Raw genomic sequence first — 19,282 nt, forward strand, 5'->3', positions numbered from 1 at the left:
CTTGTCTCCGTGAATACAGTAAGAAATGATGGTAACTTTAACCACATTTAACAGTACATTAGCAACATGCTAACGAAACATTTAGAAAGACAATTCACAAATATCACTAAAAATATCATGTTACCGTGAATCATGTCAGTTATTATTGCTCCATCTGCCATTTTTCGCTGTTGTCCTTGCTTGCTTACCTAGTCTGATGATTTAGCTGTGCACAGATCCAGATGTTAATACTGACTGCCCTTGTGTAATGCCTTGAACATGGGCTGGCATATGCAAATATTGGGGGCGTACATATTAATGATCCCGACTGTTACGTAAGTAGTGTGTTATGTTGAGATTCGTCTGTTCTTCGGAGGTTTTTTAAACAAATGAGATTTATATAAAAATGAGGAAACAATGGAGTTTGAGACTCACTGTATGTCTTTTCCATGTACTGAACTCTTGTTATTTAACTATGCTGAGGTAAATTCAATTTTTGAATCTAGGGCACCTATAAAAACAAAAGCTTGATGAATTTTTTCTCAGATATTTTTGTGTTGACATGATGGGGTGATGAGTTTTGATAGCATTAGACATTTCAGTATATGAAATAAATGGACTGATATGTAGATAAGTTAAAGTAATAAATCATCAGTTGCCCAGTACTAGGACTTTTTTTTTTCTTTCTTCTAGCCTATATATTGCACTTAAACAGGTTCATCATCAATGTGTTCATATGTGTTCATACCAAATTGCATGGAAACACAGGAACTCCCTGCAAATTCATAACCTGTACTGGATAATTCATCTCTCTAGAAAAACACAAGGTTCTCCTACATTCCGAAAGGAGCTCTAGAATGTTTAGAACTGGTGTGAAAGTGTGATGGTCTCTGAAGCCCTGTGTTCTGGTTCTGCACCCACTAGCAGTAATGCGGTTTCATTCATAGAAGGCTAACAAACAGGAAATCCAGTATCAGGCTAGATTAGTGGCATTAAATGTGTACAGCTAAAGCTCTGTCCTGAACTAACTTAAACAATTTTTGTCACTAAATTACCTCACGTACAAGTGAATTCACTCCTGAATCAATTGGAGATTTAAATGATTAACCAAAGGTGAAATGTCCTCATATAGTGTCCAGTTTCCCTCTGAACAGACTCTGGACAATACCATTGCCTCGCGAGAGAGATTTTCCTTTATTGTTCTCAGCAAAACTGTGTTGGCTTGCATCTACTGCAGGGATCTTTAGTTTCTCATCTTACTGTCCTCAGTGGGACATCCTCTCTACTCACTAGGCTCCTTAGTTTTTTGGGAACATGATACCACATGCTACCTGAAGCTCTTTTCTGTCAAGAGTCTTGCCTTTATTTATTGTATATTTATGACTAAATGGTTGTTTCCTGCTTTGGTTTACACAAAAATTAAAATTTTGTCAGCATTTATTTACCCTCATTTTGTTCCAAACCTATATGCTGTTATGACAAGTGTCACCAATATAAATACAATTCCAGAAATGTGCAGATGTTGCCCTCTAGTGGGGGTAATATGTACTATTTTTTAATGGTTAGACATCTCAATATGTACATTTTCACTCTATATTTGGTGAATAATAAACAGATTTATGCTAAATTAGGGTTGGAAAATAATGACTTTTTTACATTGCTGTAGAATGTAAAACTCGATAAGACTGACCAAATTTAGAAGAAATTTACATGGAAATTTCTATTTATTTTATATATTCCAGAATAAACTACTTTATTACCTATAATAATTGTGGCATTATACATTTTTATTTTTTGAAATTAGTTTTTAAAATAGTTTCTTTTGTTGTTTTTTTTTTAATTGCACAAATCGAGGTGACATGCAGTTTGAATGGGCAAGACACTTCTGATTCATTTTATTTCAAGATGTCTTAATTAAAATAATACAATAATAAAAAATAACTTAATATAGAATAATATAAAAAATAGTACAACAAGGGTTCTTTAATGATGGACAGTTTGTTGCACTATTATTTCAGTCTATATCAATATTTTGTATATATTTTATTTTGATTTATTTTGTATTATGAACTTAAAAATCAGAGGTCGCCACTTTAATTCAGGAAAATGAGATCTATTCCAGAAAATGTTGAATAATTCTTCATGAAGCAAGTGAAATCTCTTCATTTGATTAATGTGGAAGTATTAAGTGAGAAAACGTCCCTTGCGGTGCTGTTGCAGGTGTCGGCAGTAATTGAGTCTTAGGGCGGACCCTAATTTTTTTACTCAGAATGAAGAAGCAAATATCCTGCTTAGGTCAGCGTGTCAGGCCCCACAAAAGAACTCAGGACCTCCACCCCACATAAATTTACACCCCATCCAGATTTCAGAAGTTTTGCAGTTTGCATACTGTAGTTGTAAAGATGCTGAGCCCTTTGTTCTCTCTGCCTGACAGTCTATAAAGACAAAAACCTCCCATCTGTTCATAGTTACCTGATGTGTGCTCTCCTTTACCCTCATCAGAGTATCGGTTAAATGATATTGGTGGACTTTAGAAGAAGAAAGTGGAAACTAAAGCTTAAAAAACAATACTTCTCAAACTGCCAACCTCACTTTGAAACTGATACAGACAAATCTTGCATTTCCTGTAGGTTTCATGTTATAAATCACATTTTGATGGATTTATTGTAGCCTTCAGTGCCAGGAAAGCAATTGAACTGTATTATATTCTTAAAGTAAATCAAAGACTTGCTGCATGTGTGACCCTCTAGTCGTTCAGCTGTATGACTTCCAAGTTCATCTGTGGCTTTGCGTGCATTCTGTTTATTTAGATTTAAACTGCTTGCTTTCTTTTCCCCCTGCAGTTTTCTTTGAGCTCGAGTATACTGCTAAGATGAGAGAATTATTAGGGTAAAAAGCCCAAACAAAACATGGTCTGAATATATAGTCATACTTTTAGATCTCACTTGCATCTTTGCTCTGCAATCAAGCAGAAACTTCTTCCCAAGAACCCAAATATCCATAGAAAAAGCTTGATTAAAGTGAGTTGTCATGATGCTATAAAGCATCTTTCCATTATTTTGTTAGCGATTCCACAATATGTGACCCAGCAGGGAAAATCTGTATTTTCATTAAATGGGTGTTATGATCTCAAATGCATAACATATGATGTAATATTTCTTCCTAATCTCTGGTGCATAAATTGGTAGGAGGTGGAATAAGTGGCAGTAGACCTGTCTAGACAGTTTCACCTTCAGTTCTTTATCTAAAGATTTGCCTCAGAACATGGTAACTCAGGACGTGACAAGCAGTGTGTTTTTCTTGGAATGGTTATCTCTTTGTAAGATGGAACAGCACTGATGTTCAGCAGAGACAAACTGGCAAGGCTTCGCTCCCTTGGGCTCACTTGTCCATGGGTGGATTGGGTTACAGAATCAAAACACACCCATGTCTTGAAGAGCATTTAATCCCACATTTAATGGGATTTGTCAAGTCAGAGCAGGAAAATAACGTGAGTCCAGAGAATACATTTTTGATGATTTTTGTCTTGAGAGGGTTTTATTGACAAAAACAGTCAATTTTCCTCTTATAAAGCATATGCTTCGGTATTTTGCATTGGACATGAAGTGGAAACCCAAAATTATTTGACAAAGAAGAGTACATAGTACATAGATTGTTAAAAATGTCATTGGTTCAAAACTTGGTAGCACTTTGGTATGGGGAACACATATTCACAGAAAATAAATAAACTCTTAATTTACTGCTTATTAATAGTTAGGTAGTTGTAGCATTTACATTTAGGTATTGTTCCCCATACTAAATTGTTACTGGAAACTTTATTTTTCAGGGTAATTTCAGGACAAAAATCTAATAGCACAGTATGTGCAACAAATACACATGCTAGTAATAATCATTGACAGCTAGTGTTTGATTCTTAGGTCTAGATAAAATTGCATTTCATATGGAATTATTTCCCTTTTAGGTCTTGAATGGTTCATGTCTCTGCTTAGATTGTAGCTACACATAAAACAGAGGGAAGCATAGTTATATAAAATAAACCAAACATATTTTCCAAATTATGAAATTAGAGGAAATGGCTTTTTGTGATGTTGGAAAGTACATTGGCTGTTTTTTTTCTGTCACTATTTATATGATTCTATAAATAAAATAAACCAGAAAGTCTTTTTGTGTCCGATTCTGCAACTAAATTGTGTCCAGCTTTCTCTGGAGTAAGAATGCTTACTTTGTTCATACTGTAAAATTTTATAGCCATTCATTCTCAAAGGCACTAGGGGAAAAAAGAAATGGCATAGTAGCTTTTCCACACCAGCTTTCCAGTTATGCTTATTGGAAATGCTGCATTCCCACAGCACCACAACCACTTTACAGTTTCCACTGCTAGATGCTTTACACCTATCAATGGAACTGCTGGCCATCAGCGACAATACTGCATGTCTTTCTGCATTTGGTTTTTTATTTGACACGCAGGACTTTGTGTTTAAGTGCTCTTAAACGTAATCTCTATTTTATAAATGGGAACGAGTATAACAGAGTTTGCTCTTATACTGACACACCTGTTTATTCTGTTTTTGTCATTTTAATGACATATTTAGTGCATTTTCATTTAAAAAAAAGGAAAGAAAGAAAAGGAAAATGTCACGCCAATCAGGTGCCTGTTGGATACGCCCAAGCATGCCTAATAAGTATGCCGGAGTTCAGACGGACACTCCCTGCACCTTTAGATCTGCTTTAAAGTGTTTAGGTGTGGTCTGTGGACTCTGGATAGTGTCCTAAATCTGAAGTGTCTCTCATTAGATAGGACAGGCTTGGTTTTGTAATGACACTCATTGAACTACTCGGACATCAAAAGGTGCTTTGAATGCTGACACTTCACTTGAGGGGCCAAAGAAAACTTCCTCTTTAAGTACTGGGTAAGGCATTAAGCCCTTGGGAGTACTCATTCATCTATCTGTCTTTGTCCAGAACTTCATACCATGCAACCTCTATTTAGGTCAGTAACTGATAATAACACAAGTAGTACATGGTTTCAAAGGGAAATTTATTTTTTTTTACATTGTGGTGCTTGCTAAAGTTCTTGCATTAGTATTCTTCTTCCAGCCAAAATTTGGGTGAGTACTCCTTCCACACTGTTTTATGACCTAGATATCATGTGGCTTATTGTGGTGAGGAGTCTTAAGGCTCTTTTCTAATTGATTTGACAATGTTTGCAGATTATCTTAGAGACTTAGCTGTTTAGTAACAGCCTAGCAACTGGCAACACCTTAGTAACCACCCAGAACACTCTAGCAACAACCTAGCAATGCCTTAGTAACCACTCAGAAACACCTAGAAATTCAGTAGCAATCACTTAGCAGTGTGCTATAGCAACCACAAACACCTTTGCAACCACCAGTGCCCAAGAAACCACAAAGACCATAGCAACACCCTAGTAACCACCCAGAACACCCTAGCACTTCCTAGCAATGCCTTAGTAACTACTAACACCCTAGCAATACCTAGCAATGCCCTATTAGTCACCCAAAACCACCTAGTAATGCCATAGCAACCACTATAAAGGATGCCTAGTAACCACAAACACCCTTGTAACCACCTTCTAATGCCCAGGTAAACACCCAGGACACCCTAGCGACATCTTTCCAGTGCTATAGAAGCCACAAACACCATAGAAACCACTAGTATCCATCTAGAACATCCTAGCAATGTAAACATCATGAGCTTTGCACAGGTATAATGTATTAAACAATATACAGTCATATTCGTCATATACTAAAAGGTGTCACGGAAAGTAATGTAACAGTAATTGCCATATGAATCATTCAATTATGATTAATATACTGTATTGTGTCCACACCCTTGAATGAAACTACATAATCAAATTATCTTGGACTTTGGATCACATTTTCCACCACAGTAGGAGTTTTCTTGTGTGTTTTTTTTTCTTTCCACAAAGTATGTTGGATAAAGAAAGGTTATCAAAAGTGTTTTCATCAAGACATTCCACAGTGAATACATACTTCTAAGGCTACTGTTTATTTATCTGAGTGGTTTATTGTGGATGTATACAGTACTGTACATGTTCATTCACATCTGCATCGGTGATGGATTAGTCCAAAGCTACCATCGGCCACTGCTGACAAAAATATAAACCTTGAGCCCTCTAAGTCTGTCAATAAGACTTGCTTTTGAGATAAAGAGGGAGGTTTGGATGATGCTATAAATCAAGATAGCATGCACGGTTTGCATTAGCTTTTGGCTAAAAATGTAGGTCTTTCCTTCTCCTCATTAATCAAAGGAACGATTGGTGAGCTCAACTGGCATGTGCACCACAGTATAGAGACAACTGTACTAGATATGTGGAGAAGCATGACTCTGTTTATGTGTTTCAGAACTGCTTCAGTCAATTTTGAGAAGCCACTTTGCCCCTCAGCAACCCACATACTTACAGCAAACTCTCCCATCTCACGCTAATGGTCACTGGGCATAGTATCTCAAAGAACTTCTTAAATGCAGCTCATAAAGATGAGCCGAAAATCCCGCAACCTGAGATGGGCTTTATTGCATATGTGAGGTTTGCTGTGAGATCAGTCCTGCTGGCAAAGAGGACGCCGTCATAAATGTAAGGAACATTTCTTCCTCTCTAATCTCCCAAGAGGTCACAGATCCATGGAAAAGACAGAAGAGATTCTGGGACACTTCCAACACTAAGGTTTGCATTGTGAGCAATGGATTTAACCAAATTACTGACGGAAGTGATGGCACTGAAATCCAGTGTTAGAACTTTTCCTTTGGTGTCCTTTTCAACCTCTTTCAGGACAAGGATCCCTTAGTGGATAGAGAGACCTAGCAGATACTTTTTAATAATAGTAATCATAATAATGTTTATCATAATGTACATTTACTGTAATTTATATATAAATTTAGTTCTTTTTTTTTCCCTTTTTGTCCAGTATCCCTGCAACCAGGACAGTCGGTTTGGAGAATAGATAGGTGTGTCATTTTGTTTAGTTTTATTTATTTAGTTTTGCATTTTAAGTGTCTTGTTTCGCTTTGTTTTGTTTCGTTATTCACAAAAATTAGTTTGAGATCAAACAATAGTTGGCCGATTACCTGTCGAAGCATCCATTTTGCAAGAGTTTTTGACTGTAAACTATTAGGGCAGCACGTTCAGTAAGTATATGAACTATAGCTGAGTATTTTCTGTGGATCACCGACAAGTTACCTGGCACATGACTAAAGCTAAATGGCAACACTCTAAATATTTAGCTGAGCCGAAACTGGCAGTCTGCTTGGCATTCAAACCAAATACAGCAGCTATGATGAATTATATAAAAACAGCTCCCTTAACTGCTTACCTTTTAATGTCTGAGACACCTTATGATTTATGGACAATCATTGGAGGGATAATTGGAACGGCTTCACGGCTGAAAGATGTATGGTCTATTTAACTTAAGTCATGACTTAATGAAGATCATTAAAAAATGCAATGTCCTGTACAGTGGAAAGCTTTTCTTCTTGAAATCCAAGTAGAAAATCACCAAATTTATTTGTCCATTTAAGTCTTCCTAGTACTGACACCTGTGCCAGGCAGATGGCAAGAAGATTCAGTTCAAGAAGATTGATATCTTACACTCTAGTTTATTGTGGCAGAATGGATTTCCGAATACACTTTAGAGGTACGCTGCGATTAAGAAAAGCCTCTTTCTTCATGTGGATGTTTAACCGGAATCATTCACAATTGCCATGACCTTTCAAGTACTTTTGCAGATTTAAGGCAGTACGCTGTATCTGCTCTGTGAGTTTATACTGGAGCAAGACACGTGTGGACATTCTGAGATTAGATCTATGGAGGAGGACTGATTTGTTTTTTGTTCTCTCAGTCTTCCCAGCTTAAACAGAGCCTCTGACTGTAATTTAATGGGACTGATTTTATGCTCATTTTAGTTTAATGTATATTTCAGAATCAATGATTTTGGTTCCAGCAAAAAACGAGCAGGTGCTTTTCATTCACTTGCCATTCATAAGCAAGACTGAAGTAAGGCTTCTTTTACAATCAGCATAAAATCGTGTGAAAATTGATTTTTCAAATGCTTTCTGGTCATGCTAGAAGTATAAGCACATTCAGTGGCACTGGCCCATGTTTTTATTTGAAGAGTTCAGATGCAAAACCCTCTAAATCCATCAGACATCTTTTCTTTTAAATGAGCATTTTTTACCAGGCTTTTACAATCAAGTTCAAGAGTTTCATTTTAAAGGTATAAGGTTATTAGCTAGTGAATAAAATAACTTTTTTTCAAAAATGTCACTCTAGACAATTTATTGGTTTTTAACGAGTTAGATTTTCTTTTGCGTCAACCAGCTAAATCCACTTGTGCTTATTTTGCAAAAACCTAGAAATCCACCTATTTGTGGAAAGACATAGTAAATAGTTGAAAAATCACTAAAGATGCAACTAGAAACCCTGAAAAAGATGATAGCACAACCATTTCAAAACTAAACAGTAGACAAACCTCTTTACACAGGGATCTAACACGTCTCTTCTATTCAGCCTCCACTTTTTGCCTCCTCCGTTTACATGGCACAGCTTCCATATGAGACAGAAGAATAGCATCTTGTTTGACTTTGTTTTTGGTGAAATAGAGCTGTTGTTTGATGTGTAAAATTCGATTCCTTCAAAGTAACGCACTGCACGAAGAACTGTTATGAGTGCATGATACAATTGCGACCAAGCCATTTCCACTGTAGGCTATTTTGCCTTATGACAGGCGGAGTTTTGAGGTAAATAATGTTTTCTTCTGCCATTCAATATTATTAGGACAGGCTGATCAATTTCATCGTACTCCATCTTTTATTTTAAAAAACTAGATCTGAATCTGAATCTAAAAAAAATTTCCTCAGCGCGCCGCTATATTGAAACCACTCGGAATCATATGATTCGATTCGCGCCTTCTGATTGGTTCGTGGAATATAGCGGCTTTTGCTGCCAAAGGGAAGTGGCGTCTAGAGGCTTTTGCCAACAAACCGATATTTCTGAATGTGCTGACGCTGCGATTTAGAGGATTCGAAGCACGCGATTTGTTGAACGTGTACTACGTGCCATAAGCATTCGTTCAATGGGTCTCATTCATGAAACATTCGTAAATATACGAGTAAATATGCGAGTGATTTGCGCGTAAAGAGACTTTCCCGAAAACTCTTCTCCTGATACACAAATACTTCGTAAACGTCAGAAGTGATAGTGAAATGTGTGTGTGTGTTAATGAATTCAAATCAGTCGTAAATGGGACGCGCGTGCACGCTCATTCTCAATTACCATAAATCCCGCCCATTAAATCCGACTGACAACTATATATGGCCATCATATTATGACACCAAACGAAGGATTTTGGACATTTTATAGGAAACAATTTCCATAACAAATAAGGGGCCATTAGTTTGCACAACCATATTGAAATCTATCCATTATTTGATTAAAGTGCTCCGTTTGCAGATGCTATTCGTGGCTCTCACAATAAAAGTAAAAAGAAAAAACGTATGTAATTACTGTATATAATATTTTTCAAAATTAAAATGCAGCCTTATTAATGAGCAAAACGTTCGGGTGTTAAACGCACTATTTACGCGTGGCTGGGAGCAGGTGTAGATTTCTTTCGTACCAACTAACATTTGGAAAATACGAACATTTTAATGAATCCGAAAATTTACGCCAGAACCACTTTACACACGATTTACACAAAAATTCGTTCTGCTCGTGTTCCATGAATGAGACCCATTGTCATTATCTCATTTTTGACAGAGATGGCGTTTAGCGGCTGTTGCATCTGAACTCTTCATTTGTTTTCTTTGTCAGTGTTTCCCAACATTAAGTATCTTATTTACCCCCACAGCCCCATCAGTAAGGCTCTTCAACTCTTCAGTCAACACCCAAGCAGCACATATTCTGCTATGAAAGTCATCCCCACAAAAGAAAATTACATCATTTCATTTAGTTACGCCATCTTAATTTTCTTAATTTGATGGCTTTTCTCAGTAAATATTTCTAAATACAAAGTTCTGTCATGAAACTCTAGATAGCGCAAGCTAATAGGTCCTTTAACTCAACCTGCCCGTAATCACATCATTATCTATATGACACAGCTGATTGGTTCCTGCTGTATCAATATGATGAGCTTGCGTTCTCAACCTTTAATACATGGGTAACATTTGCCTTAGCAGTGCAGAGTGCTTTCAGAAACCCTACACCTTCCCCAGCTCCACCTGTATAGATCTGCTACGGGTAATTCATCATGTATGCTATATTGTACAGAAGCAGCATGTCTTACAACATGTCTTACTGTTCGGTGTGACATGAACAGGGTGCGAACTACGGGGGAGCTAGGGGGAGCTCGGCTCCCCTTAATAAGACATGGGCTCCCCTGGAAACGTGATTTGTGAAATTTTGGGGGGTCTCAAAAATTGAATGTGTTATTTTGACGTGCAAATCCAGTTTTGTGTAGTGTGATCATCGTGGATTATTATGTGTAAAATTGCAAAAATATCATTCTTTCATGCATGACGGCGATTTAAACCTAATTCACTTCAATAAAGACAACTATACATGCTATTCTTGTCATGAGCATCAAGGTGTGGGGGCGCTGCGGTGCAAATTCCACTCATGTTTAGTACGTTAACTTGAACAGCAAAGGAAACGTGAACTCAAAGACAGTGACAGTGACAGCCTAAAGCGAGCGTCTGTAGAAAAAAATACAATTAAGTATATAATTAAAAATCACGCTAAGTATTGTAAATAAATTATATATACTTAAAATAATTGTGTAAGTAGTAAAGGAATGTTCAAGTTTAGAAACATTTTGAGTCACCCCTCTTTTGCCTCACAGTGGTTTGGTCCACCGCGCACGTCACACTTGTGTGTACACAAGTGAAGTCCGGCGGCGCTGGCGGGAGAGTACAGTTCTACAGACAGTAGTTAAGAGGAGATCCAGTAAGTAGGCTGTCAAGGCTATTTTATTAAAAAAAAAAACTTAGGATGAAGTGATTATTTTCTCTTTAATACTGACGATACTGTGTATATGTATATTCCGTGATTCCGCTATGCGATTATAATGTTACCTAGATTGTTTGCTACCTTTTTTACGATAGCTTGTTGGATACTAACGTTAAGTCACCCACACCAACAACAACTAACATTGTGATGTAATAAGGCTAAGATATACTGTTGCGTGTTGGGTTTTTTTTTTTTTTAATGGACTCCCCCAAAGTCCACGGTATAGTTCGAACACTGGACATGAAAACCTTTCTCTAAATAAATAGCTGCAGAATAATGGTGTTTTACCATTATATTGTGTGCATCTTTGAATTGCCTTCTGTAATTCAGGGAAGCCTCAGTGTGTCATTATTAATGTAATTTAATCAAATGGTTTAAGATGAGCCTTAACCCACACCTGGCAGTGTTTTAGACCGCCTCACTGACACAAAGGCATCCACACAGAGAATAAGTTGTGCAGTGACCTTCCTTTCATCTGACTCACAAAACTCACATGAAAAGAGACGCTTGAATTGTGTCCAGCTGCACCTTTTAAACTTCTCTCAACCTTCATATCCTCTGGAAAAACTGATACAACCTTTGTTGCATGCTTTTCCTCTTACTTAACTATGTATTTCTTGTCCTTTTCACTTTGGATAGATTTCTGTGTTGTTCAAGATGCAAGATGCATCTCATACCGCAAGCATATATGCCATGTCTGCACTGGCAGGCTTTCTTTCCTTTAAGTATTTTGATTTTGTAAGTCTATACCATACTTTGTTTAAGTGTGGCATTTTAGCTTTTCTTTGGTTCCCCTTTACCCCCCTGTAAATTAGTTTTCCATGTTTTCTCTCAGGGTCCACTGCATTGGACCAACAGCTTGTCAAAACTAGGGCTATTTGTGGCTCATTCGAATTTCTGTTAACTTCTCAGCTGTAACAATAAGTTGAATTGATGTAAAGAGTATGAATAACCAAGGCCCTATAAATCACTGGGCTATATGAGATTTAAAGGCTCTTTTCTTTTCTGATCTATCTGCCCCTATAATTGAATCTATAACAGAATTTAAAAGCATTTTCAGTTCAATTCTACATGTTGCTCAACTCTGGTAATTATTCCCAATGGTCATAATTTACTTAATTGCATCCAATATTAAAAGAAATGCTTAATGTAGTAAAAGCAAAAGTGACCAGAATATGTGCCCAATATTGAAAATCTCCTCTGTTCACTGTTTTGTTCTGAGTGAACTGCAAGTTTATAAATTTGGTAAACATCTCAGTGTCAGTACCTAATAGAGGAGGAGGGAGGAGCAGAGACAGACAGGAGGGTGGGACTGTGGAGGCCTGCCCTGCACACAGGCAATGGAGACACATAGCCACGAAAAAATACATGTCTGTCAATGCAGAAAGAGAGAGAGAATGAAATTACTTGACTCTGATGCCAGGACACACAGCTTATTTAAATAGCTACTCAAGCCCACAGCAGCGGTTGTTCTCTCCTGTTGCATAATGGACATGCTGAGAGTGTGTTTATCTGGTTTTCTTTGCATGATCTTATTTATTTCTATTTGAGTGAGGTCTACAACATATTGTGCTTGGACAATGCTGTCAGATTGGATAAGGTTAGTGCTCGTATTTACCTTCTGGACACAGCTGGTCCCAGGTTTGGCTGCTGGGAATACACGTTACGGCTACTATCACAGGAACTGCTACACCTGCTTCAATGGATATCATGGATACAACACAAGACACTTGGGGGCAGGTGAGTGTAACTGGATTCACTGTGAATCGATTGAGTTGATTTAGTGAACTGATTCTGCCTTTTGAGGGAAATGTTACTGTTATTTACCATATAAGATCTAATTAGATTTAAGTTATTGTCATGTTTTTTTATTCAAAGAGCTGGAATGTGGTGGAACACATTAGTTCAGAGAAGTTCTGGGACAGAACTTGAACACGCTGTATGATTTGGTAATGTCTTGGCTGTGATTAAAAGGAGCTTCATTCAGCACTAGTAATTCACCGTGAAGGACTGGAGACGATAATGCCTTCACTCACAGTGAACAGATGTCAGATGTGTAACAACACAAATAATAAACTGGTACAATATTGTTTGCCGAATACTTAATTTTAGAAACCTGCAACTTATTAAAACAATGTATTTATGATGAGTTAGTAATATTTCATTTGCACTCTTAAACGGCAAATACTTTAGGCTGTGTTGAAAACTCATTTTCAGAGTTGGACACTGATTTATGGATTTGCACTAAATTTAGGGTTTTGTGAGTTTAGGGAGACTGTCAGAGCACAACCAATCATTAGAACAACCATAAGTCTGCTTTTACCAGAGTAAATTAACTTGAGCTTCCAGCATTTGTCCTCCTAGAATTCATTACAGTGTTACCTTTGATAAAGTGGGAACATTTGTACCATGCATGTTATTCATTTGGTAAAAATACTGGTCTGTTGGAACGATTTGTTGTGTTTGGGATCAGTGAGTTTCAAAAGACCCTCAGGGTTATATCTTCTGCACCACCTATGAAGATGGCACACGCTAAGATCTCACGGATCAGGTAGACAATGTTCACTCTTGACTCTCTCTGTCTCTTGTGCTTGTGTTTTAAGTGTTTTAAGTGTAAACTCATTTAAGTGAGGATTCCCACACTGCTACAAGGAAAGTTTTGATGACTGCATAATAGGAAAAGAAAGTAAACAATTTATTTCTTTCCTTCAGTGTTTAAAGAATGTATTTTTTTTTCACAAGCTCTGGATAGCATTAAATGAACCATTTTATTTATTTTGAAAGAAGTCTCACCAAGCTTGCAATTATTTGATCAAAAATACCAATGCTATCTTATGACCAATTCGTACATATTTTTTACGAGTTGGCTAATTCGTACGAATTTGTACGATCTCACACATGCGAATTTATACAATTTGTCTAAACCCTAGTTACGGCTAGGTTTAGGAGCGGGGTTAGGGGTAGGTAATTCGCACAAATTTATATGAATTTGGCAACTCGTAAAATACGTACGATTTAGCAAAAAACATACTAATTCGTACAAGTGATGTTGTATGAATTCGTATGAATTAGCCACCTCGTAAAATACGTACGAATTGCCGTGAAATTTGGTTGAAAATACAGTAAAAACACAATAAAAAAATTAAAATAACTTTTCTATTTGAATATATTTTAAAATGTAATTTATTCCTGTGATGGCAAAGCTGAATTTTTAGCAGCCAGTGTCACACGATCCTTCAGAAATCATTCTAATATGCGGATTTGGTGCTTAATATTTTTGTTTAAACTGAGATTCTTTGATGAATAGAAAGTTAAAGAACAGCATTTATTTGAAATAGAAATATTTTTAACGTTATAAATTTAGTGCATCCTTTTTGCATAAAAATATTAATTTATTTTAAAAAATCGTATTGACCCCAAACTTCCGAACTGTGGTGCATATTGCAAATTCTCACAATTAGTGAGTGCTATAGACTTAAGCTGTTTGTCTTGTTCTGGGCCTTTTATCTTTATATAAATATTTTGAAAAATGTAAAAAGGGTTCCAAGGTTCTCTTCATGACCTTAAACGGAGAGCTGGTCTTGAATGAGGGTGCTCCAGGGTAACGCTCTCCTAGACGGAATGCAAGATTAAGGAGAAGCGTGTTTTGGATTAAAGGGAGGCTTGGCATAATCATCCTGCAGTCAGAGATGTCCATTATTTTTCATTCCTATAAGAATTCCTCTGATCATCTTTACTTATGAATATTGTACTAACATTTTGCTTTCTCATTTCACATGCCCTCTTTACGCCAACATTTTGTGGCACCACAAACTCTTGCAAACGAATGTGACAGTCTTCATGCAAGTCTGTAATGTTTGTAATACAGGTAATAATGCGAGATTCAAGCGTGGCTCACATCTATGATATCAAGCCAGATCTTTGCTAAACTTCAAAGCAAAGGTCAGTGATCTGAAACCCAGTGTTTCAGAGCTTATCGTGATAAGAAGCAGTTGTTTTTCTAACCTGTAGACCTGAGAAGTTCAAGCTCACATATGTCACTGATTTTACCTTCTTCAATTGCAGTGTCCCAGCTGCACCTCACATAACTGTAGGACTTTGAGGGCCAAACAACATAACATTTGTTATTTTGGTTGAAATGTGGGTTTCTTAATTACCTTGTGCACAGTGGGATCCAGAAGTCTGAGACCACATTGAAATTCTGAGATTTTAACCTGAAAATAAACAGTTTTAAAGTTTGACATGAATCGAAGAGGAAATATTTCAGATTCTGCAGTTTGTCTTGATCACTAATCAAAGTAAGGCATTGATCATGTGACTCCATGTATAGGCAGTCAGATGTTCTTTCTTCAAATAAAGCTCAAGATTTTCTTTAGATAATCTCAAAATGCTGGAGAACATGATCTTTAGATTTGACAAACAATTCAGCTTGAGTTCTGCAAACCAACTACTAAGACATTCTGAAATTCATGCTATTTCTTTATTTAATTTCTCTTAAAATTTTAGGCTATTAATAGTGTTTGTAATTTAAAAATGTATATTAAATTAGAAGCATTTTCGCTTGTGAACTCCACTGTACTCCTCTCTCTGCACGTCAACATAATAGTAACTATTCTGTGTAATGAATTGCAGCGGTCTGTATAGAGAGCCCATGGGCCACTGCTGGCTCCACAGCTGGGCTCTCATATGAATTACTGCATTTCATAAGTCTCGTTTAAAAACTCTCTGTTTATTTACATCCTGCTGCTGTGAATGGACCTTGAGTTCAGTTTTGCAGTTGTGTACAGCACTCTTGTAATTAAGGTTCCCTCAGGCTCTCCTGGACAGGTGGTCTCAATTACCTTCATGGTATCTTATCATCTTACTCCTTGTTTTTTTGTTTTTTTTTTTGAGAGGGGTGGGGGGTTGGCTGTTGGACAGTAGGACAGTCTTGACTCTAATCCCATACTGTGAAGAGCTGCTCTAAACTTAAAGGATTAGTTCATTTTCAAATAAAAATTTCCTGATAATATTTACTCACCCCCATGTCATCCAAGATGTTCACATCTTTCTTTCTTCAGTCGAAAAGAAATTAACGCCTATGCCTTCTACTTATGGAAAAAATGGAACTGGCGGCGCGTTCGTTCCGTAAGTTGAACAGGGAAGGTGTAGGACATACAGTGTAAGCTTTTTGGCGGAACCACTTGGAAGGCCTTCAACCGTTTGGAGGCCATTGAAGTCCACTATATGGAGAATAATCCTGGAATGTTTTCATCAAAAACCTTAATTTCTTTTCGACTGAAGAAAGAAAGACATGGACATCTTGGATGACATGATGGGGGTGAGTATATTTTTATTTGAAAGTGAACTAATCCTATAAAGTCGGCATGAAATGGAATTTGCGATCGTCTTTTCTTCCCTATATTGTGATATATAAATGAGTAAAAGGGCTTCTTGAACAAGAAAAAATGTAGGGCGGGACTTGATTTTGTCCATTGGGAACTGATTGGATCATTGTGGTTTGCTATTGCTGTGATGTCATGTGTGAGTGACCGGTTGTCCCGCCATTGCGCCATTAAACACATCATCAAAGAAGAGAAGAGATATCGCTGCAAGAGGGAAAGATTATGAGTGCACATGAAAAATAAATATGTACACGGATAAATTATTTATAATAAATACTGCAATATTCCATAAAAAAAGAAGAGTTGTCAATTTTGATTTCATGGTGACTTTAGATAAAGACTAAAGTTGAGCAATCAAGGTTCGTTTTTGCATAATTTCCTGCCTTTCCAGTAATTGGTTGGACAAGCAGATTGTCCCACCCCAAAACTCATACCATTGGTTGAGCCAGTGCTGCTGTGTTAGGCTGGTCGGGATACTCAAACACCACTTAGTACAACACCACTTTTTGGCAAAATCAACCTACAAATATCACTTATTGTATAGTTGTTACTTATAGTTGTTTCTACATATCAAGCTGGGACAGGAGAAAGTATTTTAACATTTGAAAAAGTACTAATGTAAAAGTCAGCCTCTTTACGCCTTTATAGTCACAGTGATATTTTGTCCTTTGTTTATGTCACATTCATGTGTCCCCTGTGTCAGATAATTACTTGTTTGTTCTAAATCAAATATGGATTTCATCTAGTTCTTGGCTGTACATTCTATTTGCAGTGTAGTTGTTTGTCTGGCAACAATACAGAAGTGATCCATCTTTAGTATCAATTATTTGAAGTAAACTGCATGCTACGCATTTACATAAGCCTGTAACAACTGCTCTAACCATCATCCAAATCTAAACCAGATTTGTTGTTATATGTCATTGAGGTTTAAATAAGTAAGGAATAATATACAGCCAGTTGGACCACAGAGGGTTCTTATATCAGCCTGAAAGGGTTTATTTTGGGATCATGACCAGCTGACTGTACGCTAACCCACTTATTTCATGGCTACTTATCAAATAAATAAATATGTGGACATGAAATATTGATTTGAGATTTAAATTTCTAGGTTTAGCTAATTGCGATGCTAATTTCCATTACAGTCCATTACGATAAGTAAACAATCTGTCTAGCAACAAGACACAACTCTACTGTTTTGTATATTATTATTATTATTATTATAATTCTGCAATCTAAGATACTTTTTCAATGGACTAGCATGTTTAGCTTTAATCTTCTCTTCTCCTGGCCTGATAATGCACTTAATCAAAGCACTTTTATCAGTCAGAACTGCTCAGGGTCAGCCGGTCTGTCTAAATGCCTGGTTTAGTGTTTTAAGGTTTAGTCTTAATCAGTAAAACCACTGCAGTCAAATGGACCATCACTTGCATCTTCCTGGCTAGTGGTATGGTTGTGTAAGATTATCATTCAAAGCTTAAATTATAAAACCTGTCATATATATGATGAGCTGAACTTAAATGATATATGATGAGATGAACTTAAACCACGTTCACACATTAATGCTTCCCCGGAGAGTATTTTATAACAGTAGATCTGTCTGAGGAGTACTTCTGGAATACAAAATGGACTATTTAATGCATAAATGACTATGGTTTGTTTAAATTGAACTCCAAAATGTTAGTAGTTAAGGACACCTCATTATAGTTTGCAGTATTTATTTTGAATTGTCCTCTCCATCTTCACCATGGATCCCACAGCTCCCTCTGGCTCTACAGTTAGAGTAACTATATTTTAATATATGGGTATTATTTGTCCTGGAAATTACTCTTGCTTAGAGAATATTAGCCATTGCTGCATATGCTCTTAGGAGGTGGAAGAAAGTTTGCAAACCCCTTGGAGTAATATAGTCCTCCATTAATTTGTCCACAACGTTCATCGGCCAATTCATGGATATAGATAAAGAGGATTAAAGCAAGTACAAAAAATGTTCTCATGGCTTTTTCACTGTATCTCTTGGAAAGATATATGAAACTATAGGGCAAGCAGCTATGTGAAGGGAGTATTTGAATAACTCAAAAAGAAAAATTATGTCATTATTTCTCATTTCAAACCCATAATGCTCTTAAGTTTTTCAGTGGAATACAAAAATATCTATTTTTTTAATAAATACACTAAAATTACATATAAATAATGAGTTTTTGGTGGCGATTAACTGTTCATTTAATTATTATTAATTAATTCTACTAATTTATTTATATTCACCCTTAATTGTCATTTAGATTAATGCGGAAGTAAATCTTGAAATAGCAAATAGCAAACTTACATCTACTTCCTGAATCGGTTCAATGTGTATGCTTATATAAGTTCATATTGATGTTACAGGCTTTTTTTCCTCCATATAATATCACTTAAACTCTCAAAATCCTTTTTGTACATGAGTTAGAGCCCAGAGCACATAACTCACCCACTGACACAGTCTGCTGGCATTACAGTCTCTCACCAGCAGGGCTTTCTCTGAGCTCTCTATAAGGTCAGCACTGCACCTGTACAATCTCCCCTCTGTATCTATTCCCTAAATACTCAGTGGGATTCACAAGAATGTTAATTATATATGACATATACGGAATATTAAATGAAGGTAGACTGTACTGAGTCAAACACCTTGTCAGATCTATTCAAACTCACTTAACGCTTATACTGCAGCCATATTTTAAAGCAGTGTTTTGACCTTTTAAATGTACCATACATAATTAACAAAAAATGAATCCTGTGTTTCAGATTGTCAACACTGATCCTAACCTGTTCGTTCTGCTGTGGGAAAAGCCCTGTTACTGTTATTAAATTAAACATAGGCAACGCTATTTTAAAGGTCAGGGTG

General features: G+C 36.6%; 1 protein-coding gene across 1 annotated transcript in view; it reads left to right on the top strand.

Annotated features, from left to right (window-relative positions):
- megf6a (multiple EGF-like-domains 6a) overlaps positions 1–19,282 on the top strand; it is a 79,734-nt gene that overhangs the window by 19,756 nt on the left and 40,696 nt on the right. The window lies entirely within an intron of this gene.

Source organism: Chanodichthys erythropterus, chromosome 20, assembly GCF_024489055.1.
Source record: "Chanodichthys erythropterus isolate Z2021 chromosome 20, ASM2448905v1, whole genome shotgun sequence".
NCBI classification, from domain to species: Eukaryota; Metazoa; Chordata; class Actinopteri; order Cypriniformes; family Xenocyprididae; genus Chanodichthys; species Chanodichthys erythropterus.